This window comes from Lepeophtheirus salmonis, chromosome 12 (genome assembly GCF_016086655.4).
Source record: "Lepeophtheirus salmonis chromosome 12, UVic_Lsal_1.4, whole genome shotgun sequence".
NCBI classification, from domain to species: Eukaryota; Metazoa; Arthropoda; class Copepoda; order Siphonostomatoida; family Caligidae; genus Lepeophtheirus; species Lepeophtheirus salmonis.
The window spans coordinates 8,370,509-8,378,438 of NC_052142.2; the positions used below are offsets into that span (position 1 = coordinate 8,370,509).

A 7,930-nucleotide genomic window follows, 5' to 3' on the forward strand; every position below is an offset into this window, starting at 1 on the left:
GAAGAGGATTCGAGGTTTTTGGCATGACGTCTTAGTAATTATGGAACTATAGTCCTGAAGACGTTCAATCTTAGTAATTATGGAACTATAGTCCTGAAGACGTTCAATCTTAGTATTGTATACTGGTCACATAATTAATTCCAATTTTGAACATTCCAATACTCAAAATCGTGAATCATACAAATTTTGTTAAGTTTTATGGAAATTTACTCCAGATTAGTAATTCTCTCTCATTTCTCCATTACAAAGTCAAGAGAGTCTAAAAGTAAAAAAGTGTTATCCAAGATAAAGAAAGATTCAAAGGACTTGAAGAGAAGAGTATATTTCTTGAATTGGACGAAATTACAGAGCCTCAACAGAGATCAATGGAGTGGAATATTGCAGGAGACTATCTTAGTTATATATGTCGTAAAATTGGAAATGTCAGAATTGGGATTATTCATGCAACTTGTATACAGTTCCAAATTCCTCTCGTGAATTCGGTTTTTAATATGCTTTGTCTATTTTTAACTAATTCAACTTTGATCCCATGATCACAAAAATACCATGTTAAAAACCTAGAAGAATCTTCTGAATTCAATATATATTTATATAAATTATCAGCGATTAAAGAATACATAGAAATTTACAAACCATTTAAAAAATATTATATAAATATAAAATATTAATGAATTTTGAAGTAAAATAATAGTAATTATTTTTAAAGGCATCTTTATTTTAAACAAATTAAACAATTTCCAAGCTTCTGCTTGTAGCGGTCTTGCGGTTCCGGTTCTTGAACTGCTAGAAACGGAACTGACAATGTCAAACCAAGACTGTAATACATTGCTCAGTCTCGGTTCTTGTGCTTTTGTTCTTATATAGAATATATAATTTATAAATAAAATAAAATATATATTATAAGAAATAAATTACCTTTAATCAATAAGTCAATTTTCTGATTTTTTTTTTTTTTTGTGGAATTACGTCGCCAGGGTCATAAGTTGTATTTGAGTTTCAAATAGCTAAGGGCTTCTTATGAATCTGGAAAAGTAGTTTTAGACAGCAGACAGTGTAAAAAAAAAGAGGAAGGTGTGAGGTAGATTATGGATCCAGGTCCGCTAATATGCTCGTCGAACCCCAATAATATGATAACTATTATGCTTCTGAAGTCAAGGTTTCCCAAACTTTTTTACAATTTTAGCTTAGGGTTTCTTTATAAGAAACATGTTTACTATGTATTTGTGGACTGAAAGTAATCTTCAATTCTAGAAAACAAGAAAAATTTCACTTTTTTTTTTTTTTAATTTGAATTTTCACTTTGAAACCCATTGCCTTAAGCAACCTTAGTTTTCGGGGCCCCCGTAGGAACTTGGAGCATTACGCACTCAGCATATAAGGAAGCTGTATAAAAAAGAACTGAGACCGAAGACTTGAACAGAGACTGAAGCTGTTGAAATGAAAGAACCGAAAACAGGACCGATAGAACCACTGTACCTGAACCGGACAAAACCTTGACAAGTTCATTTATGTTTTTATCAAACTATGGTGAATATAAATTTAAATAACGTGTTTAGAATTGTCTTGGGATTAGCGATTACAATTTTTTTTTTTTTTTTTGTGTTTTTCATAATATTGAATCCGATTCTTGGCAATAGTAATATTGCAATTAAGATGAAATAATTTATAATGGCTTACAATTTTACGACACAGCAATTAACCCTTGCATTTTTAATGATATTAACGAAAACTATTTGATAAAAACGTGTTGATGACTTTGGATTTGATGGATAAACAACAGTTTGCTGATCCTTAGGATCTACTGTCCCCATGCTTTTATTCAGAGGATTACCTTTATAGGACAAAACACCAATGATCCACGCTGGGTCATTTTCATCTTATTTGAACCTTTGGCAAGATGTTCATTCTTGATAAATAAAAAGTAAGATAATGGGTTAATACTGAATAGTTAATGCCATAGTGAACCCAATCCATTCATACATATATACCATTGATAGACACGGAGTCGGATTAAACATTTGCATATGCTTATGAATGTAGCTATGTTACACTGATGATTTATAGAAGATTATATGTGAAACTCCTCGTTGGACTTGATTTGAATTTATACATAGGAGTAATCTTGGTTATGTTCTACCTATATACTGAGTTAGATTTGTCACATTTGTGTTTACTTCCTTCCCAAATATATCAGGGCTGCTCACAGCTAATCTAATGAACGTCATAACAGCTAAGCTGCTCTCCTCCCAAACATTCTTCAATTTGTCAAAGTTACAAAGTTAATTACTGGAATCTTTTTTTTTTTTTTAAATACCGGGGGGGGGCATATAATATTCATTACTAAATATACTCCAACTTACAGTGAGGGTATGTTCAACGAAATGAGGTCAAAGTTAATTTCTAATAATTTACATTTATTTTATTTTACTTATATCGGATTCGGTTACGTCTTACGTTAGAGGCATCTTGACTTGGACTCATTTCGGATCATGAACAATTGGACTCAGAAGTACTATAACTTTTACTCTGAAAAAATATCCGCTTAGGACGTCTAAAGATCTGTATGCCACTGGGATGACAAGAATGATGTATTTCTTTAATTGGAAGAGGTAAATTCGTATGTGAATAGCTATTTATACGTATATTAATTAAACTTGGAGATAATTATGGCCTCAGAGGTTTATAACGGACATTTCAGTCAGTTTTTGTGGTTTGAAGTTGATGATATGATATGGTAAAGTGAAATGTTTCATTTAGTCTGTAAATCGATAGAATCTTCTCCATGCTATTGCTATGAAGTTGGGTACTATATGATTAATCAAAATCTACTTGGACAAGATAGCAGGAAGACACGAAGGCATGGTAACTTAGAATAGTCTGGGAATCTTTAAAATCACTTAAACTAGGGAAAGATGGATTCGACTACATCACAGGATATTACATTCAAATGAAGGAACGTTTTGTAAAAAGTGTATTGGTCACCTAAGGATTTATGTGTATTAAGTAAAGAATAAATTTGTCATTATCTTCTCTTCTCCTGTTGTATTTTAACAGCAACTTTAGTATTTATGTTAACGAAGAACACAAGTTTGAGTAAGGAAGAGTATGGAACTGAAGTGATCAGACAATCAACTATAATCAATTGTTTATATATTTATTAAATTTAATCGTAAAAATTAAATATTTAAAAGATATCAGATACCAATTATTTATTCAAGAGTTTATTGGGACAATTTCTTTATTTTTCTTTTGCCAGGTGGATCATTGTCTGATCCTTAATTCGTCATGGAGCTCAACAAACTTATCTTGCTTTAAATGATTGTTGCCATTGAAGTATTTGTTTTCCAACAAATTTAACGATAAGTATTACCCGAACAGTAAAAAACTATATTCTTAATTTCTTTTAAATCTGAAAAATTTAAGAAACCATAATCATTAGGATTGACGCTTCTTTCTTAGCGATTTCATATATACTATTTGTTTCAGTCACCTTGTCTTGCATCCATTTTATTTCTTTGACTTCCATTTTACTCAATCTTATGGGAGATTACATTAAATTTGATAAAAACAGCGTTGTATTCTAATTCCCTTAAGATTATCAGTATATTCTTGTGTATTTAAATGGGCCTCCAGCAAAGTGTTTAGAGTATAATGCATGATGAAAGGACGACATAAAGTCCTTACAATGAAACGCTTTTATCCATTCATCCTGAATCTCTATTGATTATTATTATTCAAGAAAACAAAACTTGAAATTAAATTGGGCGTTAGGATTAAATCTAAGTTTTAGAAATAGATCTCTAGAAAATCTATAAAGACTACATCCAGATGACAAACCCTTGTCCAAATTGGTGCAAACGTAAGTAGCACAATATTTTATCATTTTATTAAAAGTAAAAAGTATATGACTTATCATTTATGAACAAATGCAGAATAAGAAGTTCGTTGATTGACATGTGTAATCCCAACGGCGGAAAGTATATTCAATATTGATCACGTATTAAAAAGTTCAACAATCAACTTCTTCCCTTTATTTGACGTTGAAAATAACATATCCCCTCCTCGAGCTGCAGTTCTAAGGAGCTTTACTAATACTTGGAGTGAAACAAGGTTCAATCACTTAATCTCATGCAAGGGGATGTGTGTTTTTTATGGTTAAAAATGAAAAGGCAAAAACTAATTGACTTTATACAATATTGAAAGACTGTGTCTCCTGAATTAGGCATTATGAGACGGCAAAGCGATGTTTGCCATATTTGTTATGATCATTGACAAGAATTGGTCTCATTATTCAGAGAATTTATGCAAAAAAATCTTTTGGTTGACTGGACATATAGGACTATTAACGACAGTATTTTGGACGTGCACCATTTCCAAAGTGAACGTAGAGATTACAATAGGAGAGTTGAATAGGCCAATAATAATTGAAGTCCTTTAGGTAACTTCAATTATCGTTTGTGAGACCTAGACAAAAAAAAAAAAAAAAAAAAAAGATTGTTGAAAAGTTTTGGAAGGTAGAAGGTTACATGTGAAAAATGCTTGTAATATTCAAATGAGCTGAGGGGGTATGTTTCGAAGGCTCTAATCGAACATGAAAGTTTCTAGTACTCTACCTTAACTCGAACATATAAACTTGACCAGTTCAATTATTCTTAATCATGGAGCCGTGGCTCATCATTTGGGCGTTAATATAAGCAATTGGCCACTAAAAATAAATTCTTCTCTCGTGTTTTGCGAGGGCCGCAATATGATTTCCTACTAATTAATGTTTATAATAATAATGTCGCTGGAAGTTATTTTCATAGAAGAGAGCTGAATAACTGTAGTAATTGAGAAATATAATTTTTTCTGTCCTAAGAAACTGCGTTGCGGCCATTTCGAGGTGGGATGTGGCCCATAATTAGGAATGAGGGTTCTACAATCATTGGGATAGTCAAAAACTATAACTTTATATATGATAAACACGGTATAAAAAGCTAAGTGTTTCCCAGTAGAGTTATATATCGGTAATGAAAAGAAAAATGGACTCACTTAATATCATTAGAGGAAAAACAGATTGAAAGAATCTCAATAGCTATGGCGGCAAGATGGATAGGATGAACGAAGGTAGAGAACCTAAGAGACAGATCTCTCTTCTTTTAGAGAAAAAAACTTAGCGAGTGTGTAATCATAGCTCTTAATATGGAACGATTGCACTAATACACATTTTCTATCTAAAAATGTAAATAAATGGCTAAAATACAAATAAAGGTCGAAAATGTAAACAAATCTTATTAACATAATTTGGAAATTGCTAGATTCTTAAGTAGTGATGTCCAAATAATGCAAAAAATGAAGCTAAATATGAAAATAAAAATGCAGAAAAAGGCCAAAAATGCACAGAAATCTGATAAAATTGTTTGTATTCTGGTAAAAAATATATATAATTAAAATTTATCAATCAAGCAGGACTTGTTTCCATGGAATTATCATCTGGTCCCTCAGATGGTAAGACCAGCCTTGATACAGTAGGAAGCACCGTCTGTAAGAAGTAGCAGCACCTTATCGTAGTTTTAGTCGGTTCCAAGGAGCTCAAACAGAGAAGAGTTGATGCAATGCTGTACAGTGCACTTCTTAGTGGTGTCTAGATTGACCACGTTGACAAAGTATGGCCTCTTTAGTTATGCACTGCACAAAGGTCTTGCCAGCACTACACAGGGTGTCCAGCGTTTCAGAAATGGAGTTAAACAATAACTTATTGTTATGTATTGTCTTTTATTTACTTTTAGATCATAACGTACGGATTTGTTTTAAATAGATAATAAGGTACCTTGTGTTTTTACAAGTTGGTATATTTTAATAGTCATATGTATGTACATCCTTTTAAATGTAATCCCTTACAGAATATATGTTTTAGTATATGATTGTACCCCCAATCCAAAGGTGTCCTTATTGACTTTACTCCCCCCGCCCCCCCCGTATTGATATCAATGTTTGACGGTGCTTAAATTTTGACTGATCATTAATGTAAATATCTTTCATGTATCTTTATTTATTTTAAAAAGGGCCCAGTTGTAAATAAATATTTTTTTCTTGTGTCCTAAGATTTTTTCTTTTTGCCAACATTCACTCCGGCTTAGTTGGTGTAAGTAAAAAAAGTGACTACGCTATAATCATCAAATTTAAATTTATTAAAATAACATACAAAATAATTGAGTAAATGGAAATACTAATTTTAAATTTAGTTGTACATTTCCTTTGCTTAGATCAACCCTCATTCATTAAAGACCAAAATGCTTCCATGTTATTAAAGAATTAGAACTTGAGAAGTGATCCAATCTAAGATTTCATCCTAAGAAGAAAACCAATCCAAACTAAGCTTCATACAAGAGTAGAGATTCAGATTCAACTAAAAGGTCCTGGATGTGAGATATAACCTGATGCATAGGAAATTTAAATATTCAAAAAAATATATATATTTTTATTTTATTTGAATTTGTACACTTACAATTATGGAACGATCATGGATATTATTCGTAAGAATCATGTAAAGAAACTTTTTTTTTAGAATTTAGGTGATCTTCTATCTTTAAAAATTATACTATCCTATTTTAATAAAGTAAGAGGAACTCACAAAAAATGAGCTAACAATACATGGTATCTGTGTTCACTCCGTTTTTAGTTCCAGGATATTTACTTTTCCTCTCAAAAGTCATACCAAACTCCATATGAAGCCCCTTCCTTTGCATTTGAAAGGGAATTTTTCTTTTTCAACGGAAAACTTAGCTTTGTCAAGGTCTGATTGATAGATTAAGGAATTAAATCTTCCTAGTAATTGGAAACAAAGGAGAATGCCATCAACTTCCCCAATAGCAGATGGAAAAAAATCCCAACAAAAGATTGTAAATTCTGTCAACAAATTAACTATCTAATAGAGAAATTAATAAAATAGTAACTGAAAAGGAAGTGCTAACTGAACCAAAGTCTATTCTCAAATATTTACATGAGTTTTACCAAAATATTTTTGGGGGCACTAGGAAGGGATTTCCCAGACCAAGAAGGCGAGCAATTGTTCCGTATATACGGAGCAGAATATATTCTACTATATTAATAACCATTATAAAGCATCAAGCCCAGATACCATCAAAGCAAAGGGATACACTTTATGACTTGAGGACACTATCCCATCCCTATTGAAATTTGGAACCCATATAGAGACAAAATGGAAGCTCCCTGCTGTTCTTACACAGGATAGAATATCTTTGATTCCGAAAGTGAATTTTTCTTTTTCAACGGAAGACTTTGATTTGTCAAGGTGATATTGATAGATTAAGGAGTTAAATCTGTCTACTAATTGGATGCAAAGGATGATGTCATCAACTTCCCAAATAGCTGATGGAAAAAAATTTTAAGCTCAATTTCAAATGACTACTAGGCCTCATAGGAGAGTAGAGTCTGAATCCTTCCTTGGGAAGCAGATTTTAAGAACGAAATAATGAAGAGATCAGCTCATGGGGAGTAAGGAATTTAAATATTTATAATAATAATTTTAGATTATGATATCAATTATTATTATTTTTTACGGGCTGTGAGGTCATTATAAGATATTAAAATAATGTTGGCAGTTTGCTAGTATACCACCGTAAAAAAATAAGATCACTAAAAAAATAAACAAAATTTTTTTGGAATAGGTCCTCCTTCTTTTTTTAAAATATAACATCGAATATTTTTCTATAATATAAGTATAGTAGTTCTTGTTACTATGAACTGAAGCTATAAGGGCCTAGAGAAGTGTCTCTTTCCATCCCGTTTCAGCCTAAAAAAGGAAATATTTTAAGTTTACAACAAGATAAAGGATCAATAAAAACACTTTTATAATTAATGTAAAAACTATTTAATAAAAAATAAACGACTTTGAACAAGAGTAATCCCAAATGACTATAATATCAGA

General features: G+C 31.5%; 1 long non-coding RNA gene across 1 annotated transcript; it reads right to left on the minus strand.

Annotated features, from left to right (window-relative positions):
- Positions 1–6,149: 6,149 nt before the first annotated feature.
- LOC121126964 (uncharacterized) lies at positions 6,150–7,767 on the minus strand. Its single transcript, XR_005867372.2, has 2 exons — positions 6,488–7,767; positions 6,150–6,416 (listed from the first exon to the last, which is right to left on the minus strand). It is a non-coding gene; the product is annotated as an uncharacterized lncRNA (long non-coding RNA).
- Between the last annotated feature and the right edge of the window lie 163 nt (positions 7,768–7,930).